Genomic DNA, 27,495 nt, shown 5'->3' with positions numbered 1-27,495 from the left:
TACTTTAGTCTGGTAGAAGTGTCTTAGTCGGGGTTTGTCAGATCTAGACTACAAGTAGTTCACGAGTGAGGTAAGAAGAAGAACAGGATCTCGAAGAAAATTTAGGGCACTACCCTATTTTTGAAAGGAATCCTAGTATGTAAGAGAATGGAAAGGAAATAAGTCGAGAACGGAGAAAATGGAAGTGGGACAATGGGAAATATACATCCGTACATCCGTAGTTAAGCCGTACTGTGTCTTGGAGAACGTGAGAGTACGATTTGTTAGCAGAACTGGAACTCTCGTTCTACAACCTCCAGCATCCAACTTATTCGTAGCAATCAGTGGACATTGCTCAGAGTTTTGTTGCAGTGTGATCGTGGGGAACTTACACTGCAACAAAAATCCGTTTCAAACATTTGACTATTACCAGAGAATGTATAATCTTAAAAATTATTTTCACACAGTAGGGATCCTTGCCTATACAGAAAAATGTAAGTCCTTACAGTAGGGATCCTGGGCTATACAGAAAATTGTAAGCGGATGTGGTGTAATACTACACTCTTATTGAATTGGTGGGAATTCCGGAAGCAAACTGAGCCTCTTTTCGGATTTCCGGATGAGATTTTTTCAGATTTGTCCATGACAGGTTAAAAAAATCAGTATATATAGCATCTTAAAATCTTGGAAGTTATACAGGAGGGAGCCTGGAGTTGGTAGATTCGCCTAACTGAAGGATAGTATAAATTGTTTGCATTCAAGGAACGAGTTGGAATTGGCAAAGGGCAAAAAATTAGGCAACAGATACAAATTGTGATATACAGGGTGATTCATTAAGAATGTCCAATCTCTGAGTTGTATACTCTAGACCTCAAAATATTAAGATTTAACCCAATTTTAATCATACAACAATGCACAAACTCGAGCACGCCAAATAGAATTCTATTTTAGTGACGTCACGTTACCTGGCAACCGTCGATCCTCCCATTATGAAATTCTATTTTGTGACGTCAGCAAAATAGAATTCTATTTGGCGTGCTCTGGGCCCTGGGATATAAAACTACTTAGTCACATGCGATAAGTATATGGGATATAGGATAAGTATATAGGAGGGTGTAGTAGATCGACGTATACCGTATACGTGAAGAAACCGAAATATTCGATAATCAGGTTGGTTTTATACAAGACAGATCAACAACGCATGTAATTTTAATTACATATAAGGCACCTAATCGAAAAATATAAAAATAAGGAAACAAAACTCTCATAATATGGGAAAGTTTATGATAAAATTCCTCGAGAGCATATTGTCGAAAGCAGACCTATTTTTGTCTTCAATAGTAGTAATAATAAACTTATCAATGCGTTTTCAAGATGTTTTCAAGTGCTATATATAAATTAACTGCCCATGTCATAAGTTATAATTTTCAATTGAAATCCTCAAGTATTCTCAGATCAAAAGAAATGTTAATTAAAATCTCTTGGGGTTTTCATTACACAAAACCGAACCACTTCAAATAGTTTATAAAAAATCTCACGTCAATTATCCCGGTGTTGACTGATACTAAATAAGTGGGAAAGATAATAAACATGAGTATTTTCACTTTCATTAGCTACTTGGCGTAACGAACTTTTTTTACCTGTGTGTATTTATCTTTTGGGTGTATACGTATGTCCCTGAATTTACTTCAGCCCAGCATAAAACATTTTGTATACAGTTGAGTGGATTAGTTCGGGAGCTTGGATGCTGAGAGTCAAACAATATTTAGTGTACCAAATCTTCAAAATTCTTAATCATCAACTTGAGACAAACAGCAAACAGCTCCCCACTCCTCAACCTAATCAGCTAGAGACTTTAAAGTGCAGACACACATATTAAAACACATCACTTGAGAAGCTCTGCCGAAATAGCTATAGGCAACCGAAAATAAGAATGCAGCGCCAAAGTGAGCAATTGTAGAACTATACATGTAGAGTGGCGGAGCTAATTATTGATCTAAGTGCCAAAATTTACTGTTTCCGGATCTTTCCACCAAAATAATCTACGTGCCAAGGACAATGCATAGCTATATGCATCCACATCAACCACATCAAGATGTGGTTGAGCTGCTAAGTTCTCGTTGCATATCTAACAGATCTAAGGGTCGATTTCTCATACCTGCGTTAATCTATGGTTCAGTTGAACGGGGTTCACCGGTGAACTTCGGTTTTGTTTGGAATGCGTTTCTCACTGTGAGTGCACGTTTTAGAGCTTTCGAGAAATGCCAATAGATGGCAAAAGGTGAAAAACTATCGCCATTTTTTACGACCTTTTTTATGCTGTTTTTAGTTAAATTTAAGTATTTATAGTCAAATAGTCATTTTAATAGTTATAAATAAATGTAATAAAAACAAAAATAATGTTATCGTTTATCGTTAGGCTTAATATAATAAAATAGGTTATATTTATATTATGACAGCGTATCGTGTTAATACAACGCATGCGTAATCCATGAAATCATCAACTGGGTTCTGAAATCTTTGAACGGCCGAATTCCAGCGTTCAAGCATCGTTCAAGTTTAAACTGCCATCGGGTGAACGTGAATTATTGAGAAAGACGATTTTGACTTTAAACTGACGTTCACTAAAAGTTTAGGTTAAACTGGAGTTGAACTCGGTACGAGAAATTGGCCCTAAGTGTCACGATTGCCTAAAGAAAAAACGTATCGAACTCCATCAAAACTTGGCATTAGCCAGGCTTCATGGTTGTCATCAAGTTTGCCTAATGCAGTGCCCCTGAAAGATTCGAAAAAAAAGACATTGAAGCTATGTTAGAGTTTATGCCTGAAGAGAACAGAGAATTTTTGAGAAAAATTCTAAGTGCCTACTACTGACATAGATCATGGAGATAGATCATTTCCATGACCATAACTTGGCACTTAGATCTTTTCAATTTTCTTTGTGAATTTTTTAAAAAGATATGTTGCTTTTCTAGTGTTACATTTGAATGTTTGTATTGAAATTTGTGTTAACACTATTAAGAATAAAAATTTACGTTAGCTTTTACTCATGGGCAGTTTTTCCTGTTTTGCTCGAAGAAAGGTTTTTGGCACATAGATCAATTAGCCCGGCCACTATACAAATATTGACATTGGTCATTGGAGTTTTGCATTGGTTTTGCATGAGTTTTGTATTTGTTGAATGTTGAAATAATTTTTAATAGTAATAATTCGTTGGTAGTAAGTTTAATAGGTTAATAAGTTTAATAGTAATAAGTTTTTAATAGTAATAAGCCGATTTGAATGGCGTTTCGAAGTTTCAACTGCACTAGCCCAACGGTTTTTTCTTAAAAATCCAGTTGGTTTAAACCAAGGTTTCAAGCATGTGGTTTAAGCCTGCCAACCTTGAACATAAAACATAACCTTGATTTCTGCAGAAGAATCGATAGTGTTCATATTAAGCCGGCCACTCACGATACTGCGGCGTGGATCAATTTTGTCAAATTCGACTAATTGACAAAAATTTTGGTCGTGTGTGACCGTGCATCCAACAAAATCGTTACAATGTTACTGCAGATAAACTGGTTTCTATGCTGCCGTACTGCAGAATTGATATAATCGACGATTTTGTCGAAACCCACCGCAGTATCGTGAGTGGCCTGCTTTATTATTAGGGATTCATGAACGACTTCCAATACAATTGGTTTCATTTTTCTGCTTTTTCTACGTCTATCAAGTTAGCAGAACAAAGTCAGCAGAACACAGTTATTCTTATACCTCAATTAAGTGTAAATAAAATGCAAATTTAATGTTCCAACAAAAAAATTTATTGCACATTTTTTTTAAGTTATCGCATGTTCTGCTAACTTGATAATCAAGCTAGCAGAACAGTAGTTCAAAAATTTGAAAATTTGATAAGCCATTTATAATTGAATGCCAAAATATTATCTGAATTAAATGCAAATTTAATGTTCAAAGAAAAAATTTATTGCCCTTTTTTTAAGTTATCGCATGTTCTGCTAACTCGATAATCAAGCTAACAAAACAGTAGTTCAAAAATTTCCAAAGAATTGCCATTGTTTAGAATGCCAAAGTATTATCTGAATTAAATACAAATTTAATGTTCCAAGAAAAAATTTATAGATCTTTTTTTTTAAGTTATCGCATGTTCTACTACTAAAATCTACTATAGTTTAAGAGCTTGGAGCGGATTTTGTGCGTGATAAGTAATATGGAAAAACTATACGGGGATATGTTGAATTAGTTGTGTACATGACTTTCACCGACGGCCGGAAACCAGAGTGGGGGCCAAGGGTAGTTATAAGGGGTCAAAGTCGCGGTTTTTATTATTTTTTTATGACGCTCATGATCGAGATAGTGCACCAAAATTTGGAAATAAGTAGGTCATGACGTAACTAAGTAAAATCTCCAGGAGTGGAACGCTGCGTGGCCGACAAAGGGGTGGGGCACGGGTGGATATAAAAAAATGTAAGGGGTGTTTGCGACGTTCGTGATTGAGATAGTGCACCAAAATTTGGAAATATATAGACCATGACATAACTAAGAAATATCCCCAGAGGCGGAAACCAGAGTGACGGACGAGGGTAGTTATAAGGGGTAAAAATCGCGGTTTTTATTATTTTTTTTGTGGCGCTCATGATGGAGATAGTGCACCAAAATTTGGGAGTAAGTAGGTCAAGAGGTAACTAAGTAAAATCTCCCGGAGCGGAATGTTGCTTGAGGTACAAAGGGGTGGTAAGCAGGGGTGAGTATAAAAATATATGGGGGTTTTTTGCCGTTCGTGATCGAGATAGTGCACCAAAATTTGGGAATAAGTAGATAAGTAACATTACTAAGTAAAATCTCCAGGGGCCGAACGCTGCATGGGGGACAAATGTTGTGCTGGGTCGCAAAAAAAAATAATAAAAACCGCGACTTTGACCCCTTATAACTACCCTCGTCCCTACCTCGGGTTTCCGTCTCTGAGGATTTAAATTAGTTATGTCATGGTCTACTTATTTCCAAATTTTGGTGCACTCTCTCAATCATGAACGTCGCAAAAAACCCCTTATATTTTTTGTATTCACCACTGCCCCACCCCTTTGTCGGCCACGCAGCGTGCCACCCCTGGAGATTTTACTTAGTTACGTCATGACCTACTTATTCCCAAATTTTGGTGCACTATCTCGATCATGAGCGTCACAAAAAAAATAATAAAAACGGCGACTTTGACCGTTATAACTACCCTCGTCCCCCACTCTGGTTTCTGGCTCTGGAGATTTTACTTAGTAATGTCATGGTCTACTTATTCCCAAATTTTGGTGCCCTCTCTCGATCATGAACGCCACAAAACAAAATAATAAAAACCGCGACTTTGACCCCTTATAACTACCCTCGTCCCCACCTCGGGTTTCTGGCTCTGAGGATTTTACTTAGTAATGTCATGGTCTGCTTATTTCCAAATTTTGGTTCACTATCTCAATCACGAACGTCGCAAAAAACCCTTTATATTTTTTATATTCACCCCTACCCACCCCTTTGTCGGCCAAGCAGCGTTCCGCCCCTAGAGATTTTACTTAGTTACGTCATGATCTACTTATTCCCAAATTTTGGTGCACTATCTCGATCATGAGCGCCACAAAAAAAATAATAAAAACCGCGACTTTTACCCCTTAAAACTACCCTCGGCCCCCACTCTGGTTTCCGGCGGTTGGTGAAAGTCATGTACACAACTAATTAAACATATCCCCGTAGCAGTTTTTCCATATTACTTATCACGCACAAAATCCGCTTCTATCTCTCCCACTACTATATTTTCTACCAGATTCTAAAATCTACTCGATATAAAATTTTCCCACTAAATCACAAGAAATTCTACTATATTCATAGATCTAGTAGAAAATCTACTAAATTGGCAACCCTGAATATGGTACAAAAACTTCTATTGTGCATTGAAGGAGAATGGCTCTAGAGTTTCTAATCGCATCTGTTTTTGGTAGTAATTGTTGGTAAAATTTCCACGGTTTATTAACTTCTTAATTATGGGCCATTCCACGAACATACGCCTGTTTTGGATTACTTCGGCAACGAATATTTTACTGTGTAACATAAGAAGTACGAAAGTAAATGGCGCTAATAATTATTCCAATAAACAACAATGTAATTTGCAATTTACTTTCCTTCTTCTTATTTTGCACAGTAAAATATTCGTTGACGAAGTAATCCAAAACAGGCGTATGTTCGTGGAGTAGGGTATAAATTTATTGTTGGAACATTTCATTTGCATTTAATTCAGAGAATACTGTGGTATTCAATTATTTGATATTCTATCAATAATTATTGAACTACCGTTCAATGTTAAAGTTGAACTACTACTAGCTTGAAATCAAGTTGGCGGAACATGCGATAACTTAAAAAAAAAGAGCAATAAATTTTTTCTTGGAACATTAAATTTGCATTTAATTCAGAGAATACTGGTATTCAATTACAAATTCAATTTGATACCGAAAAATTGATAAATTATCTATAATTGAATACCAGACATGTCTATAACAATCGACATCCGGAACAACTGTTACCCAAAAAATTCGTGTTCTACGGGTCAAAAGACATAAAAAAAGCTTGGGTAAGTCCAACTAAATAAAGCAGGCCGTTGCACCCCCTGGCAACAAAACTAATTTGTTTATAAGCCAAAAAATTGTTTATAACTTTGAAACATTGGTGTGGTTGCTTAAATAATCCGATTTTAATTCTGTACGGTGCATTAGATAGATAGAGCGCCTGTTTATATATTAAAAAATTAGCAACCTTTTAAATGGTCTACTTTTTGTTCAGAAAGTTAAAATATTTAAAAATTTTTAAAAAATTTTAAATTGCAAAATTATTATGCAAAATCTATGAGGTCGATTTTAATGAAATTTGGTGGACGGTTTAAGTATGTTATAAGAATTTTTTAAGCGAATTAGGAAGGTTCTAAGTGCCACTAAAGTGGTTGAAAAACATGCTTATTTGAACAAAACAGGCTTATTTGTCCCCCTTATTTTGTATTTATTGCTATTTTGCAGAAATGGTAATAATTTAAGACATTTTTAAGCAGTCGTATATCAAACAAAATTAATTATCTTTATTTTATCTCTGTACGACTTTATTCCAAAATAAATCGTTTTAAAGTTATAAGCAAAGAAAATAGAAAAAATTCGATGTTTTTCGAAATTTTTAAATATTTTAATTTTTTTATTAATGTTCCGGTCATATTTGAGAAGGAGCATAAGTTAATTATAATTATTGAAGTTGTCACCTAACTTTATCTGCAAAAATCCGAATGCCACCTCTTACATCCACCTCAAAACAGATCCGCCCTGGTGTAGTCTATATTTTTTCTTTCTAGAAGCTTACCTACAAGTTTATACCACAGCTTTAGATTTTTTTTGAAGTAATATTTTTGTTACATTAGATATATTTCATGTTTCCACATATTTTCATTGTTTATACCAAAAATGTGAAATGCCTCTGAACTATAGAGCCTTAAAAATCTTTCTGTGTACCAAAATAAATAAACGTGGACCATATTATTCAAACAGGTGTGCGGGTAAGACAGGTAGCAGAGACCTGAGACTAATCCTTAATTCAAAACCCCGCATTGTCCCTCTCTTCGGCCTTAGATGCATTCTGTTGGCGGGCATGCAAGCCTTTTGTAACGCCCATATATAATTAAAAATGAATTATATGCACTTTTAATGTTGCTTAAGCTCGGGATACATTTGAAGCGATGCTTAAGTATCTACTGAACTGCCAAAAATGGGCTATTAAAACGATTTTATGGAAATTTTGTGAAGATAAGAAAGAGTTTTTGAATTAATTTTAATCACTTTGCTCCGTAAAACTGACAGAGCGTGTTGCGACACTATGAGTGAAATAAAAAAATGTAACAGAAAAGGATAAAAACTGAAGACGGAATTCAACCCAACGTGAAAAAGATTAAACGTAAGAATAGATAGAGAAATTTCTGTCAAAATTTGGTATTTATGACCCTTAAAATAACACCAAATGCTAAAATTTATTAGCCTGCGGATAGTGTGGATGTCTTGTCAGCCGAGGGTATGATCAGTGGCGTGGTAATTTTATGGTCAAACTACATTTTGTTCTAATTTTTATCATTGTGAGAATTAAAAAAACCAACTAATATTTTTATCTCCACCACTGAGAGCAGTCAACTTTTTGGTTGCCTGTATTCTTCGGGACATTTTATCACAAAGAGTAAATATTACTAATTTTACCGTCTTGTAGGGTATCTGCGTTCTCTTTCTTTTCCACTATTATATAATATTATATCTCTCTTTGCCGACGTTTAAATTAGGACCCACTTGAATCTCGCTTCAACACGCGCTTAGACCTCGTCGTCAGATTTCTCCATAAGAGTAGGTTACCGCTTTTTTTTCGTATAGTTTTTAGTTTTTATAGGTAAGGTAAAATAATGTGAAATTCTTGTGTTCATAAAAGAAACCTTGTTCACTTTTTAATAAATCTTGCGAAACAATCTTACCTAGCTTCAGAGATAATATAAATATTTTTTAATTCAGGGTAGGACAAAATATTTTTTTTTTGAAGAACTCGATACACTATGTTAATTTGAAAAGGACCCACACATAATATTTCAGAAATGCGAAAGAAATGCCGAAACACGTGAACTGTTAACTTAAGGGGGACACTTTTCAGCGCTGTCATAGACGATAGACGCCAGATTCACACTTCTCTATTTTTTTCAAATGGCGTTAGGTATCAAATCATATTACCAGTGGCGGCTGGTCAGGGGAGGCAAGGGAGGCTTAGCCTCCCCATAAATTTTTTACACATGCTACACTGTTTTGTTTACTTTGCTATTTTGCTTCGCGTAGAGATATCGGAAAAGTTATTTGAACAAGTTGTTCCAAATAATGTCCACATACCAAATTTCATCACAAAATTCGCACTTTTAGTTTTTTCATTATTTGTACTCAGGATCCTAAAACTGGAGCGGAGGCTGCTGGCCGGAAAATCTCACTTGCTAATGCTCCGCGCAGCCCAGCAGCGTTTACGGAGACCCGGTCTCCTTAGAGCTGCATTATAGTTTAACGCACACGCTGTCAGGAGATTGGGCAAGGGCGGCTAATCGGCCAGCAGCCTCCGCTGCAATTTTAGGATCCTGACTACAAATAATGAAAAAACTAAAAGTGCGAATTTTGTGATGAAATTTGGTATGTGGGGTTAGAATAATATTTGGAACAACTTGTTTAAATAACTTTTTCCTATATCTGTAATGCAAAGCAAAGTATCGGTAATTTACCATGTTTTTGGATTCGCCGTAGGCCGCTTTTAGAATTAAAAAAATTCAGTTGAGTATCTTAAAAAATGTGAACCTTCAACCTGTATGGACTGCAAAAGTTCAAATCTGTATTTATTTTGATATGTATATCTACTTATAGAGATAGAATTGTTAACAAATAAACGACACAAATTTTGGTAATACACTTTTACAATTTGACTAACTATTTTTAAAATGATATGATATTATGAAATTATGAATTATGATGATATTATAAAATGTAAATAGAAAATGGTTAAAAAAATGGGGCCTTAGATTTTTTTGGCGGATTTTTTTTGCTAGTGCAAACTTGTCTAGATATTTTACAGTTAGGTATAGCCTCCCCTATGGTAAAAATCACGAGCCGCCACTGCATATTACCCAGTCAAGAAAGATAAAAAGCTGAAAAAATATTATGGTAGGGAAGCCAAAGAGCTTTGCGCGTTCAGATCAAAAAATCACTTAAGGAGAAACCTTGTCCCCTGAAAATGTACCCCTACCATATACAGACGTTTAATACAGGGGGAGTTGGGGGCAGTCCGTAAAAAAATATATCCTTAGAAATACTCAAAAACGTCAGGATAAGACAGAGTAAGTTAATTCCATGAAGAACAGTGTATATTTCAAAAATCTGACGATTTGAATGGAGTGTAAAGAAAGCAGTGTTACAAAATTTCACAAAAAAAGCGGGTTACGGGTTACTTTATAATCTTAAATAGGAACCCCAATTTTTTATTGTAGATTTGGATTCCTTACGTAAAAATAAGTAACTTGTATTCGAGACATTTTTTCGAATTATGGATACATGGCGCTACAACCGAAAAGACGATTTTTGGAAATGAAACATTAAATTAAAAAATGGAAAATCCCCACTAAAATGGAAAATTTAACTTAACTGTTTTGGTTTTAGGACCTAGTCTTCATAACCCAATAGTTTAGCATGACGCTTTAGTAACTGTAAATTTATCATCCAAGGCTCCCCTACTATTTGAGAATAAGTAGTGGATAGTCCAAGGATCAAAATCTATATGGTGCCGAAAGGCGCTTTTACCATGGGGGCGGTTGCCACCCCATCTTGAGGGTGGAAATTTTTTATTATATTTTGACCGAAAAAGTTGGTAAAAACATTCACTCTAAGCAAAAAACGGTCTATACATTTTTTTGATAAAATTAATAGTTTTCGATTTATTTGCTATCGAAAGTGTTAGTTTTATATCGAAAAAATTAATGTTTTTAATAAGTTTTCTGCTAATAACTCCAAAAGTATTCGTTTTATCAAAAGAACTTTACCTAACAAAAATGTACCTTTTAAACAAATAAACAAAACCGCTTTTTTTAATTTTCTCTAAGACCACTAATAATCGAGCTATACTTTATTATATGTTAGCTCTTCTTTGTCAAATTCTAAATATTGTAGTTTCAAAGTCAAAAGACAGCAAAACTATGAATTTTAGAGGATAACTCGTTAAAACTAATTTAAAGTATTTAAAAATATCTATATCCGGAAATAAAAAAGAAGTCTCTAGCTCAAAAATTAAGTGACTTATAATGAAAAGAATGTCAGTCCTCCTAACCACCACCCTAATTAAAATTAGTCATTTACCTTATTTGGTCTTCTTTATTTTTGTATTATTAATAGGTTCTAGAAGTTTGACCGGCTTATAATGATTAGTTTTTAAAAAAATGGAGTTAAAAGCGAATAAAGAATTTTTGTAGTTTGGAAAAATTAGAAAGATTAGCATCAGAGATACGAAAAAATGTTTGAACATGGAATTGTAGTTTGTTTAATTCCCAATAAGCTGGTTTACAAAAAATTTTTCTACGGCAAAAATTGAGTGAGCTAGTGACAATTAAAACTTGTAATAACACGCAAAAACCACCTTTACCAACTCTTTCAATGCCACCTCTTTTTGTGACTGAGGATATTAAATGGACTTAATATCAATAGCCTTAATTTAGAAAAGATTTAATATTAATAGGCTTATAGATCTTGTAAAAACCTACAAAATTCTTTTTTATCAAACTTTTTAAGACAAGAAATAAAAAATTTTCGGTTAAAAAATTAATATATTTTTTTGAAAAAAAAAGGAGAAATACAATTGGAAGCATAATAATGTAAGTTAGCGGTGATTTTAGTCATTGGCCTTATTCATCCTTCTTTATTTATGTATTATTAATAGATTCTATAAGTTTGACTGGCTTAGAATGATTACTTTTTAAGAAACTGGAGTTAAAAGCGAATAAAAAATTTTTGTAGTTTGGTAAAAAATGCCATTTTCTTCAGAACACAAAGATTAGCATCAGAGATACGAAAAAATGTTCAAATATGAAATTGTAGGTTATTTAATTCCCAAGAACGTGGTTTGAAAAAATTTTTCTACGGCAAAATTGACTGAATCGTAAATGAGTTTTATCGAAAAACATTGATTTTTTCGATATATAAAACTAACACTTTCATAGCGAATAAATCGAAAACTATTAACTTTATCAAAAAAATGTATAGAACATTTTTTGCTTAGAATGAATGTTTTTATTAACTTTTGTGGTTAAAATATAATAAAAAATTTCCACCCCCGAGATAGGGTGGCAACCACCCCATGGTAAAAGCGCCTTTCGGCGTCATATAGATTTTGATCCCTGGACTATCCACTACTTATTCTTAAATATTCAAGTAAATCGATCCATTCTGTAAAAATTGCGAGGTGAAAAGCTTCGGTTCCTGGACTATATTATACAGGCATTTAAAGGTTCTAAAAGGTGTATGCGTGGTAGCTGATGATAATTACATGTAGACGTGCAGCTAATTTTGCTTGGTTTTTTTTATTAAAATATCGGAAAAAGTGAAAAAAATATTTTTGGCCTATAAAACCTTTATTATACATTTTGCCAGAATTGGGTGAAAACAAAATAATACCAAAAATTAAAAAAAGTAAGACTACAACATGAGCCATTTAAGTTGTAACTTCGGACGACACTGCTTGACTGAGGTGATCGAGCGAAAACCGGCAAACTGGTATGGCCGTTGCTAGCAAAAATAGAATGAAATTAATACCAAAATGAACTATTTTGACAGATTTTACAAATTAATAATATTTATTAAGACTGTTTTTCAATCTTCTTTTCATGATATTTTAATTTATCCTATTCCCGATGTAGACAAATTTAAAGACACAAATATTATAATAAAATATATTTACTAAACACACCAATATATTTTTTTCACTCTTTATTGCATTGATACGTAATGTAACTTGAAAGATTTAGCAACTAACTTCATACTGTCTGTGTGCGCGTAGTTCATACTGTCGTTTTTATAAAAATTCACTCGCAACAATTTTCACAATCGCGCCTAAAGAAGTATACTATGGGCTAATTAGCAAAATTCACGGAAAAGATATTTACCAGCAATTTTGTTGCTGGAATCGAATTATAAGATCCTATATATTAATAATATAGGTATGCAAAGTCCGCAGATAGTGTGCTACTTTTTTTATAAACAAAATGGCGCCGACAAATCGTATTTTTTCCAATTATTGATCTATAACTCCGAAGATTTTAACTTTACAACAAAAACACCCAAATAAAAATTCACCGAAATTAAATTCTGCATAGAGATATGTTTTTCCCGATTTGCTCCGACGAAAATTTTCCTCGGAAAATGCGGGTTTTCCCAACACAATCTCTAATTTTCAAATAAATTTTTTGGGCAAGTAATTATTTATCAATAATTAAATAACTTGGTGAAATAAAAGCTTTCTTGGTATAGATTACAACTGCAAAAACCGGTGAAAATTAAACGAATATTTTAGCAACAATTCAATTAACAATTTACGATCGCAATAATAACCAAAATAATCATGATACATTGATCAAACTTATAAAGATTATAAAGATGAGATGCTTATTTAATATTTTATCGACAAAATATAAATTTTTCGTTTTTTTTTGCATAATCTTTAAATTAAAAAAAAAATAGTTATAATACGCTGGTCTAATTAGTAAAGTACAAATAAAGGTTATTTATCATCAATTTTATTGCTGGAATCGAATATTATGATCCTATATATTAATAATATAGGTATGCAAAGTCCGCAGATAGTGTGCTACTTTTTTTATTAACAAAATGGCGCCCTAAAATCGTGTTTTTTTCAATTATTGGTCTATAACTCAGAAGATTTTAACTTTACACCAAAAACACTCAAATAAAAATTCACCCCAATTTAATTCTATATAGAGGCATGTTTTTACCGATTTGCTCCGACGAAAATATTCGTCGAAAAATGTGGCTTTTCTCAACAAAATCTCGAATTTTCAAATAAATTCTTTGGGAAAGTAATTATTTATCAATAATTAAGTAACTTGGTGAAATAAAAACTTTCTTGGTATAGATTACAACTGCAAAAACCGGTAAAAATTAAACGAATATTTTAGCAACAATTCAATTGTTAATTAACAATTTAGTCTCAATAACAACCAAAATAATCATGAGACATTGATCAAACTTAGAAAGATTATAAAGATGTGATGCCCATTTAATATTTTGTCGACAAAATATAAATTTTTTATTTTTTGCATAATCTTTAAATGTTTAAAAAAATAGTTATAAACAAATTAACATTTCTCAGAAATTGTTTATTATATTATAATTTTAAAAAATACTTAAAATGCGTATTTCAAAGGTCTTGAAAATGAATGCTTTAAAAAAATTTTCCAACCATTTGCAAAAAAGTTATGAAACAGCAAAGTAAATATACGAATTCTCCGTTGTTTATAACTTGTTTTAATTGTTTCAGAGCTTATAAGTGAGTTTATGGTACAAACTAATTACGTTCAAAAATGTCAAACATTAGTTCAATGGTTATATTTTAATCAAAGATTTAAAATGTTTTTTTTTTATTTTTAGCGCGAAAGTAGGCTTGATACAGAGCCGGAGATGTTCACTAAAAGCGACTGACACGCTTTAAACTCGCGCGAGTTGTGTATGTAGACGGGTATAAGGTATAATACATAATACATATTAGCTACGGTACTGTATTAGTCTACTTTCGCGCGTGTAAATTACAAAAAAAAAATATTTATAATCTTTAATTAAAATATAACCAATAAACTAATAATCGATAGTTTTTGTAAGTAATTAGCTTGTACTTTAAACTCACTTTTACGCTTTGAAAGAATTAAAAAAATATATAAACAACGTAATAATCGTGTGTTTATTTTGCTGTTTCATAACTTTTTTTCAAATGGTTGGAAAAAAGTTCTAAAGCATTCATTTTCAAGATCTTTGAAATACGCATTTTACCTATTTTTTAAAATTAGAATATAATAAAAACTTTCTGGGAAACGTTAATTTGTTTATAACAATTTTTTTAAACATTTCAAGATTATTCAAAAAAATTAAAAATTTATATTTTGTCGACAAAATATTAAATAGGCATCTTTATAATATTTCAAAGTTTGATCAGTGTATCATAATTATTTTGGTTATTATTGCGACCGTAAATTATTAATTAACAATTGAATTGTTGCTAAAATATTCATTTAATTTTCACCAGCTTCAGGAAATTAAAATCTAAACCAAGAAAGCTTTTATGTCACCGAGTTATTTAATTATTGGTAGATAATTACTTATCTGAAACTTTATTTGAAATTTAAAGATTTTGTTGGGAAAACCCGCATTTTCCGCGGAAAATTTTCATCGGAGCAGATCGAGAAAAACATGTCTTTATGCAGAATTTAATTTCGGTGAATTTTTATGAGGGTGTTTTTGGTATAAAGTTAAAATGTTAGGAGTTATGGAGCAAAAATTTAAAAAAACACGATTTGGGGGCGCCATTTTGTTAATAAAAAAAGTAGCACACTCTCTGCAGACTTTGCATACCTAGATTATTAATATACAGGGTGAGTTTTTAGTGCGGGATCGGTCGATAATTACATTACGGTATACAATATCGAAAAAAGTTATTTAGAAAAAATGTAGGCAATGATATTCTCTAGGCTTGGAAAATATGTCCATTTCTACAGGGTGATCAATAACTGCGTGGTATATCAAACATATAATTTTTTAAATGGTACACCCTATATATGTTTTCATTTTTATATTTCTCTCATAATTCTTGTTCATATTATATAGGGTTTTGTATTACTGTACAAAGTATTTATCAAGTTATGACCATTTTTTTTTCGAAATTCCTATGAGATTCACACCGTGTATATAAAGAAGTAACTCGTAAACAATAATTTGTTTTACATAATAAGATAAAAAATATACTGTAGTTTTTAAGTTAAGTTAAATTGAAATCATTGACAGCTATTTGTATACAGGGTGAACTACAACACCAAATTACGATTTTCTTAATTTTTTTAAATATATCACCCTATATTTTATTTTTTTTTTAAATATTGTGTTTATAATAGTCTTTCATTTTTATATAACATTCCCTATACCTAAACTCATTACTTTCCGAGATATTTTAAGTTGTCTTCAAATTTCGGGAATGCATTCATTTTCTAGTAGAAATAAGTTAGCATTCAGTGATAATTAAACAAAATTATTTTTATACAATAAATAACTAACACAAAATATAAACCATAACAATATGCAGTGAATGTACCAACTTAGTATAGTTCCGACAAAAAAAATTTGTCTTGTATATAATAATATAACAAGATTATTTTTATTCAATAAATAACTCATATAAAACATAAATCAAAACAATATACAACAGATGTAACAGTTTTTAGATTGTTATATCAACAGTATTCTAAGCCAAGAAGTTTTTAGTAAAACATTCAATGTTATAAGCACTTTTAAACTACAAAAATTTTTTTACGATTTTCTCAATTTTTTTAAATAGATCACCCCATATTTAATTTTTTAGGAATGTTGTATTTATGATACTCTTTCATTTTTATATAGCATCTTCTATACCTAAACTTCTTAGTTTCTGAGATATTTTTAGTTTTCTTCATTTGCCGGAAATATATTCAATTTTTAATAAGTAGAAATAACTTAATAAATAAGTATTGTGTAACAGTTTACACAGTCGTGTAAAAACCTCAACCGCCAAAAAAAAATGTGGGCCAATCAAATAATCGCAAAAAATAGCACCTTTAACATTTATAGATCACCTAGTTTGACTACGATTGTTAACAAAGTAGGGATTTCTTGATGCATATTAATGAAACTTAGTATGAAAATTATAGTATTAATAACTGCGCGTCACAATCTGCAATTAGGAATATGTTACTAAAAACTTCTTGGCTTAAAATACTGTTGATATAACAACCTAAAAACTGTTACATCAGTTGTATATTGTTTTGATTTATGTTTTGTGTGAGTTGTTTATTACATAAAAATAATCTTGTTATATTACTACTCACAAGACATATTTTTTTTTGTAGGAATTTTACGATTCTTGTATATTAGGGAAATAATATGATAATTCCTTAATATCATATCTATTGATACATTTATTGCATATTGTTATGGTTTATATTGTGTGTTAGTTATTTATTGAATTAAAATAATTTTGTTATATTATTATCACTCAATACTAACTTATGTAATTTTAGTAGAAACATTGAATGTATTTCCGAAATTTGAAGTAAACTGAAAATATCTCGGAAACTGACGAGTTTAGATATAGGGAATGCTATATAAAAATGAAAGAATATCATAATTACAATATTTCTAAAAAATAAAATATAGGGTGATCCTTTTAAAAAATTTGAGAAAGTCTTAATTTGATTAATTATTTATATGGGAAATAAGCCACAATTAAAATGAAAAAAATAATTTTATTAACGTTTCATTTTTATTTTTTATATTATTAAATATAAATATTTTTATTATTAACAAGGAAATAGCTTCAGAACAGTCTTAATTTGGTTTTGTAGTTCACCCTGTATACAAATATTCGTCAATGATTTCAGTTAAACTTAATTTAAAAACTACAGAACATTGTTTATCTTATTACACAAAATAAATTATTGTTTATGAATTACTTCTTTACATACATGGTGTTAATCTCATAGGGATTTCGAAATAAAAATGGTCATAACTTGTTAATTACTCTGTATAGTAATGCAAAACCCTATATTATATGAACAGGAATTATGAGAGGAATATAAATATGAGAAAATATATAGGGTGTCCCATTTAAAAAATTATATGTTTGATATACCACGCAGTTATTGATCACCCTGTAGAAATGGACATATTTTCCAAGCCTAGAGAATATCAATGCCTACATTTTTTTTAAATCACTTTTTTCGATATTCTATACCATAATGGAATTATCGACCGATCCCGCACTAAAAACTCACCCTGTATATAATCATAAGCTTCGATCCAAGCAAAAAAATTGTTGGTAAATAGCTTTTCCCAAAAATGGCCTATTCTCCGATAATCAGCCCAGACTAGTATAACTTCAAAAGAATTTATGAAACTCAGTATATACGCTGTGAGCTTGTACGTAGAGGGGATATTTACAAATTCGCGAGCGCCAGTAGTGGCAAGTCTGTAAAAGTTTACCGGAAATTTGACATAAAAGTCAAAGTGATTAATTTAAAATTAAAATTAAAAACATTAATTATAAAAAATATTAGTTGGTCAAAGCTATGGTATATATTTTTACCTTAAATATACTTACGTTTTAAATACTGAATTTAAGTTTTTTTAATGTTCCGTAATATGTAATTATAAATTAATATATTAATCTTAGCGCCATCTACACGATAATTGTGAAAGTATCCGAAGTAAGAAATTCATATTTTATCAATAGAACGTCAAAATGATTAGCAAAATTTAAAAAAAAATCGATTACAAATTAATTACTTTTTTGCGTTGTAAATATTAAGCGATAACAATTAAATAATAAATTTAAACATTACCGGTGAAAGTTGAATTAGTAATCCGCTAGGAACGCCACCAGCGAAGATCAGAGCGTATAGTCACGTGTTAAACTAATCAATCATTCATACATTTATAGTGTATTCACGGTCTGAAAAACAAATTTTAAGAATATTGCATACATAAAAAACGTAAAATATTCAGAGATAAATCTGTCCTCTCTTTCGCCGTTCACATATTTTATTTTCCCATAGCATTCAATGCTTCAACAATCACGTCTATCTGTATTTAGTGCCGGCGTATCACAAAGCTCAGAATCTTTTGTAAAAATTACGGCATATCAGGAATCAACACTCAATGTAATGTGGCATTCTATTCAAAGCACGGACAATTTCCAATCCACAATTTGACGTGATCGCACGTAAAGTTGAAAACGCACGCAAGGATTTTTACGGGAGAATTATAAGATGACAGATACAATCTTGGAAAATATGACAATTCAACAAAGCAAACCTTAAGTGGTTAAGTCAAAGGAATATAATCATACAGTGAATGTATGTTTTTAAAAATAATATATATAATATTCTATAACAACGTCTGCTCTATTAATCATATAGCAGCTAAATAAAGGTTCAAAATAATTAATATAATATGATTACAAAGTTGACGTCAGATTCATGGCTCCAGATCATATAGAGAAGGAAACGCAGACATGAAGCATTTTCTAGAAATAGGAGTAATCAAAATGAAGGTAATTAAAGCAGAGCAGAATAATATCCACAGATACGTATGAAGATACCATAAATCTGAGGGCAACTAAGGGATGCCCTCAAGGCGGTGTATTGTCACCGTCATTATGGAACATAGTTGTCGATGATCTGATTCATGGGCTAAGCGCCCAAAGAATCTGGGTCCAGGGTTTCGCAGATGATATTGTAATAGTAACTAGGAGAAAATTTCCGAGCACTGTTGCGTATCATATACTGGGACTATATTTGAGGAATCCATCTTTATGATGAACTCAGATATGATGACACCAGAACTAATCTTCATTGAGAAGTTTAACACAATTATACCATCTAGAGAACAAAAAGTCCCAAATATTAATGGGGACTTAATATGGTTCACTGATGGATCTAAAACTGCCCATGGTACTGGATCAGGAGTGTTTAGGCAAACATGTAACTATAATAAATCTTACAGCCTAGGTAAATATACAACGGTGTTCCAGGCTGAAGTTTTTGCTTTGGTGGCCTACATTGATGAAATCATTGATAAAGACGCTAAAGCTAAGAGAATCAACATTTACACAGATAGTCAATCGGCTATTCTGGCTGTAAAGAACCCTCTCACCAAATCAAAACTGGTGAGAAACTGCAAAGATCTCCTTAAGAACCTGGTAAAAGACAATAAAGTGTCTTTAATATGGGTGCTGGGTCATGAAGGAATGCATGGGAACGAATGAGCAGATATGTTAGCGAAACAAGGCTCGAGAGAAACTTTTGAAGGCTTAGAACCTTTCTGTGACATCACTAAAGATGCTATGAAAAACGAGGTTCAGAAATGGCTGATAAAGAATCATCAAAATAAATGGAGAACCACTCAAGGGCAAATCCAGACTAAAAAAATAATCAAGAATATTGATAAAAAACTCTCGAACAGTTTGATGAACCTCAATAAACGAGAGATCAAAACGGCCACTGAAATTGTGACTGGACATTGCCGTTTTAGAAAACACCTATACAAACTAGGTAAGGTGAATGAACCATGGTGCAGAAAATGCGAAATGGAAGAAGAGACTGCCATACACATACTATGCCATTGCAGTGTGCTAGGTGATGTAAGGCAGGACTTCACTGGTCAAATGAGGTTTTAACCAGAAGAGATCCTAAAACTACCAATAAGAAAACTGTTGGCCTTCGTTGAGGCCACAGGACTTATTAAAGTTTAAGGAGAAGAACAGGGTTTGGTACAAATCTTATGACCAAGTGCCAGAGACTAATGAGTCTCGCCTGAGTTAAGAAGAAGAAGAAAAAGAAGAAGAAGAAGAAGAAGAAGAAGAAGAAGAAGGTAATTAAGACAAAGGTAACAAGAGAAGAGAAAACAAAAGAGATGAAACCAAAAAAGTTAAGAATGCAGGAACAATGAGAACAATATGAGACAGACCTAAAACCAAATCTAACACGAGCAAATAAAACGGAGCACCATAATTTTGAGCGTTACCACCTTTATAGTGAACCCAGTATTCGTAGGTCCATCAAAATAAACAGGCTGCAGTTACTAGGCCACTCAGAATGAACGAGATGGAGCCGTCGAAACACATTAACAATCCAAGATTGGATGGAGTGAGGAGCAGAGGCAAGCCCAGAACACGATTTAATGACCAGGTGGAAGACGAATTAGGGTACGAATATGCCGAAGATACATGGATGTGTGCGGTGTAGGTCGCTACTTCGATGGATAGGTGTAGGATACACATTTTCTTATGAGATCACGCATACCAAGGATGTGTCACCCGTCCACCCTCGCGACTTATCATCGCGGTTTACAGCGATGTCGATGCCCAAACAAAATAGTTTATTTTACATCGAGATCGAACTGCTGATCGCGTGGTAAATTAAAGTTTATTGGTGGTTTTTAAACCACGTGACATTCACCTGAGATACGGCTGGTGTATTTATTCATTTCTTGTTGTAATCAGGTTGCGACAAGTTTTGGTTATATGGAAACCGCAAAGAACACTGAAAGGAAGGTATCTTTGGTATGTTCTGCCCATCATCGATGTATCTTCGGCATGTTCGTACCCTTACGGATGTTAAGAATACGAAATTGGAAAACCAAGACGAAGGTTAGGAAGGAATGGAAGCTGATCCTGGAACAGGCCAAGACGTCACATTGGCTGTGGCCAACGTGAGCCGACGATGATGATATTATTCATTTTTTAACAAAAACTTACTTTGTATGTACTAAAATACCAACTTGTGAGCCTCTTTGTGATATATAGATAATTAGTAACTGCCTATTTTCTTCCAAATGCTCTTCTGTCGGTGTAGATAATTTTGCTTTTTCCCATATTGTGAGGCTTTGTGGTTACTGAACCTGCCGTTTTATTCTTCTAAATGGTCTAGGAGCTCTAGCAACGTTTTCGAGAAGGTATTTTAAGACAGCTGATTCTTTAATATACTGTTCCCTATGCTTCCTCGAACACCGTACCGGCCATCTGGCTGTTGTAACAGGTTGCGTTCATTATTGCGCAACACACCTGTACAGGTAAATACAAAATCAGGGTGATTGATTAGTGTGATAAAGCTTAGTAGATCCACTATTAGTAATAGATAGCAATAAAAGTTAATAACAAAATTTGTAGCCAACTTTGAGCTTTACATTGCAAAATTAGTTAGAATCTTACAGGGTGTTAGATAACATAGTGGCAGACCAAACTTTTGTTTTTTTAAATGGAACACCTTATATTTTATTTTATATTCAAAATCTTCTTAACTTCCCCATCACAAAAATATAAAGGTTTGTTATGTTATACAGGGTATTTACAAAGTTATATCCAATGTTCTATGAAAATTGTAATAAGTTCAGCACCCTGTATAAATAAAAGTAAGCAAAACAGCAATGGTTTATTGGTGCCATATTTTTGTGTTGATTGTCAAAATTTATAAAAATGGTTGATATTGCTAATTTTCTTTATATCGAATACATGGTGAGCCAAAACGCAAGTACATTATTTTTTCAGTAATTTTAAATAGAACCTCCTTATTAATAACTTGCGCTGAAAAATGAAAATATCTCGAAAACTAACAAATTTAGACTTAGGGAATATTATACAAAAATTAAAGTACGGTAATGGTACTTTTCGATAGTAATATAAAATACAGGGTGTTACATTTAAAATTTCTGAGAAAAGAATGTACCTACTTGCGTTTTGACTTACCCTGTATTCGATATAAAGAAAATTAGCAATATCAACAATTCCTAAAAATTTTTACAATCAACAAAAAATATGGCGCCAATAAACTATTACTGTTGTGTTTATTTTTAGTTATACAGGGAGCTGAACTTGTTACGATTTTCATAGAAAATTGGTTATAACTTTGTAAAAGCCCTATATAATATAACAAACCTTTATATTTTTGTGATGGGGAAGTTAAGGGGATTTCGAATATAAAATAAAATATAGGGTGTTCTATTTAAAAAACATAAGTTTGGTCTGCCACTATGTTATCGAACACCCTGTAACATTCTAACTAATTTTGTAATGTGAAGCTCAAAGTTGGCTACATTTTTTATTATTAACTTTTATTGCTATCTATTTATATAGCGGATCTACTGAGGTTTACCACACTAATCAATTCCCCTGTATATTGAATTTAATTAATTTCAGACGAAAAAATGTTTTGTCATTACTTTCTAAACCACAGAAATGTCTGGCAATTATAATTCATATTTCTAATAATGTATAAAAAGTAATGACAAAAAAATTGTTTGTCTTAAAATAATTTTAAATTCGATATATTTACCTGTACAGGTGTGCTGCGCAGTAATGAATGCAATCTGTATCAGTAGCCCGGTGGCCGGTACGGTGTTCGAGGAAGCATAGGGAGTAATATATCAAAGAACCAGTTGTCTTAAAATACTTTTTTTCCGACGTTGCTAGAGCTCTTGGTCATTCGTTATTCGAATTGTTTTTTTTCTATCGACTGTTTATTTATGTAGGTATATTTATACATTTTAATTTATATTTACTACGTCACTGCGTCTAAATCCCATAAGTTGATGTTTAAAACATGGGGTTGTACTAGTTAATTCTAAAACCGAAAGATTTCGTGACTGAGAAAGTATTTATAGAATCTTTCCGGTTGAAATAAAACATCCTAAGAAGATTGGAAGGTAATTTATTTTTTCTGCCATCATTGGGGTCCCTATCTTAAATCTTCGGTTACGTAATCACGTCAAATTTTGACACGCTATCTCCATCGGACAAAAACTAAACAATGCAAGACTTGAATTTTAAACTGCAGTATTCTGTTTTACATTAAAAATTTATATTTCTTTTATTAAAATGAATACGGAAACTATAAACCATTCAATTCTCCCCAATAATTTTCTCTAATAACTACAATTAGATTTTAAATAAAAATAAAAGAAGAAAATGTGCGTCAGTATTAGTACTAAAAGATATATGTATAAGTCAAAAAGTCAAAAATTGGAAAAACCTAGCGCAAAATAGAAAGCAGTTTAAGATAATGGTAAATTTTTGGCAAATCTGAGGTAACGTAAGTTTTCAGTAAGACTGAGTAGGCTGAGAAGTCAACACACATAGGAGCTTATTGAAAAACGAAGCAGAAAACAGACGGCTAAGCGAATAAATATCAAAAGACATAATAACGAAGGAAAAGATATACAATAAAAAACAATACAAAAATTATTTCGGAAGTAATAAATCAGAATACAAAATTTGCATTTGCAAAAACTTTGAATAAGACCGTTGAGAAAAACTCTATGGTAGGGGAGCCCAAGTGTATAAAGTATTATAAAAATACCGTTGAATTCATAATTTTATTTTGATCAAAAATGTTTCTATTTTATTTTTGATTATGCTGAATCCGAATCTGACATAACAATTTGAAAATTCAAAAAAATATTGTTTTTTTTTTTTAGCTTTTATGTCAGTACCTATTGTCTGCGCAACTAGGAACCATATTATGGAAAACTTTTTATTGTCAATTTTACGAAAAAAAGTTATTCTTCATAAGATGCTCTGCATGGGCTAAAATCTGAAACTCAACCATCAGATATCAAATTTTATCAATTTTATACGAGGTAGGTACGTCAAAAATATGAATTTCGTTTAAGAGTAAAGTACCTTTATATTTCAGAATATCAAAATTTTTATTATGAAAATATGTTTGGAATTAAAAACTATGTTTTAACATGCAATTACATCCTTCTAATTAAAAAAAAAATTGTAAATTTTTTTCAAGTTACGGATACCCAACGTCATTTTATTACAAATTATGAAACTATTTTATTATCAATTTTAGGAAAAAAAGTTATTTTTCATAAAATGCTCTATTTGGTCTAAAAGCTAAGATGCAACCATCAGATATAAAATTTTTCAATTTTATACGAGGTATGTAAAAAAATATGAATTTTGCAAAATTTCAAAAAAATATGAAGATTTAAGTACCTTTATAGTTCACAATATTTCAATAGTTTTTAATTCCAAACAACTTTTCTTAAAAATAATTTTCGATATTGTGAAATATAAAGGTACTTTACTGTCGAGCGAAATTTATATTTTTTGACATACCTCGTATAAAATTAATAAAATTTGATATCTGATGGTTGCATCTTAGATTCTATACGATGCAGAGCATTTTATGAAGAATAATTTTTTTTTGATAAAATTGATAATAAAGAAGTTTTCAATGGGTTCCAAGTTACTCAGACATACTGTATAAGAGCTCAAAAAATTTTTTTGGAAAATTTATAATTGTTTAAGCTTGTTGATAAATGTATTTTAGGTAAGTTGTACAGAAAAAAGTTTTGTTGGCTTTGTATAAACATTTTTTTTAACCGATAATTTTCGTTTTTTTAATTCAATTCTTTATCTTTCTTAATGTTCTCAAAAAGAAGTTGTTTATTTCATTTTTAAAGTAAAATAATTTAGTGCATTTTAAAGACTATATCTTGAGCTCAAAAAACCTATAATATTGTAATATATTCATTTAATTAAATATCCTCTTAAAGTGGTAGTAATTCTGTAAAACTACGAAGTTTTCAAAAATTACATTTTTTGAGATGTCGTATCATATGAATTAGATTTTGTAGTCGTTTTTTGAATGAAACATCGTTTAGAGAGATGATTGAAAAGCACAATAAGTTGTGCAAATTTTAGAGTCTTATAGGTAAAATTGTATTAGTTACACATTTTTAAATAATTTTTAAACAAAATTCATGTAAGTTTCATTTTCCGCCCACACCGTACTTATGCCCATATTTTTTCTTTTTATTACAACAATAAGATAACATTAATGTTCTTCTTTCATTTCCAATTTGTACAATTTAATTTGATCAATTAGTTAACATATTATATAAAATTAACTCAAACGCGCACTGCGTTGAACGCTACTATACAGTGCGCCAATGTTTGTGAGAGGGGTGACTTAAGCGTTATAAATAAAAAATTATAAAAGCTGTAGATTTAATTTTAAAAAAATCTTTATATAAGGTTTTTTGTGTAAATTTTTCTGAATTTTTCAATGGTCAAGTCAGTTTTTTCTAAAATTTATATTTTTGTAGATATTAAAAAAGCAACCAATTTCGCAGTTCATTTGTTTAATAAAAAGTTAAGCACCCACTTTTGGAGGAACTCTTTGATATGTTGTTTATTAAACATTTCTTAATGAAATTATAAGAAGTTCTATCTTGTTTGATTTTTCCGTAAACAAAAATTCCATTGACTCCCCTTATTGCGAACAGTCAACTACTAACTACTGACCTTATAAAAGCTACATAATAAAGCTGTATAATATTTTATCGCCAACCGTCACTAAAGTCATTCATTATTGTACTCATTTGACGCCATTTGCGGCAGTAAAGTAACACTTTATTGTACTGAAACAAGAATTTTATTTTACCTGCCGCGATTAATCAAATTAACCGAGATTGAATGTAAGTGGTCGATGGCAGTAATCGATTATTTATTTGAGTGAACTTAAAATTTATTTACTTTAATTATTGAAAATATTGTACACAATTTACGTTATTATTAATTAAATTTATGCCAAAAAGTGAAATTCTGTAGAATTTTGCAATTATATTCATATAAAATTAATCAAAATTTTACCGATTTGGTAATTATTCAATATTGATAACTATCTATCGATTAAAAATCGAAAGCGGCATGCAGAAGTCACCTGTTATCACTGTCATATTTAAAAAATTTAAATTGAAAATTCTATTTATTGTATTAAAAGTGTTAAAACGAATATCAAATTATAGTACAGTAGTGCTGCTTTGGAAATGAAAGAAATTACATAAACGCCACCTGAAATCTGCCTGAAATACGCAAGAAATCATTAGAGGCAGTTTCAGAGCTTCTCCCAGCAAAATCCATCGAAAAATACAATAGGCAATATGACATATTTAAAGCATGGCATGAAAAAAATTGTATTACAAATTATAGTGAAAGTGTTTTACTAGCATATTTCTCTGAATTGCCTAAAGAATATTCTCCATCGACTATGTGGTCCTATTATTCAATGTTAAAGGCAACTTTGACCACAGATAAAGACATAGATACATATATGCAATTATAAAAAACTTACAGCTTTTTTTAAACAAAAAGGAAGGAATTACATTCCCAAAAAATCAAAAACCCTGCCGCAAGAAGTGCTAAAATTTCTTATTAAATGCACCTGATAACGATTATTTTTAACGATGAAGGTAATTCAACAAAAATAAAATTACTATTACCTACATATGTACAATAATAATATATATTATATTGTACGTAAAGTTCTTTTTCATATCCTTGAATCTACCATGATTTATGTCTAATGTCTTTTCATTTGATGTCAATTATTTTCTTTACATTTTTTACTTGCCTATTTGTTCTTTTTATATGTAATATTGGCCGTGTCTAGCAAGTGGTTTCGTAGGCTAGCGGTATGTGTATCTAGTTACGGACGTGTCAGTACTTGGTTCGAATCCCCCGTAAGGAAAACTTTTTTGTTTAATATTGATGGTTATTGACATACTTAGACTATTATAAGGACTAAGTACACACACTCTTTTTTCATTAGAAGGATATAATTAAGTAAGTGTTAAGTAAGTGTTAAGTAAGTGTTAATGTTTTTTATGATTGGCGATAAAATTTTGTATGCACCACGTCAGTAAAGACTCTTTATCGAACTCGTCTGTTATTCGCCTTGCTCGCTAGGCTCGCTCGGCTCATAATATCAGACTCGTTCGATAAAGAGTCACTTTACTGACTTGGTACATAAATAACTATTATCGCCAACCGTCGCTAAAGTAATTCATTATTGTACTCATTTGCCCTCATTTGCGGCATAAAGTAACACTTTATTGTACTGAAAGGAGCATTTTACTTTACCTGCCGCGATTAATCAAATTAACCGAGATTGAATGTAGTGGTCGATAGCAGTAATCGAATGGCGAATATTTGAGTGAACTTAAAATTTATTTACTTTAATTATTAAAAATATTGTACACAATTGGCGATATTATCAATTAAGATTATGTCAAAAAGGAAAATTCTGTGGTATTTTGTAATCATATTCATATAAAATTAATTAAAACTTTACCGATT

This window comes from Diabrotica virgifera, chromosome 3, assembly GCF_917563875.1.
Source record: "Diabrotica virgifera virgifera chromosome 3, PGI_DIABVI_V3a".
In the NCBI taxonomy this organism is placed as follows: domain Eukaryota; kingdom Metazoa; phylum Arthropoda; class Insecta; order Coleoptera; family Chrysomelidae; genus Diabrotica; species Diabrotica virgifera.
Note: the sequence above shows the minus strand (reverse complement) of the source record.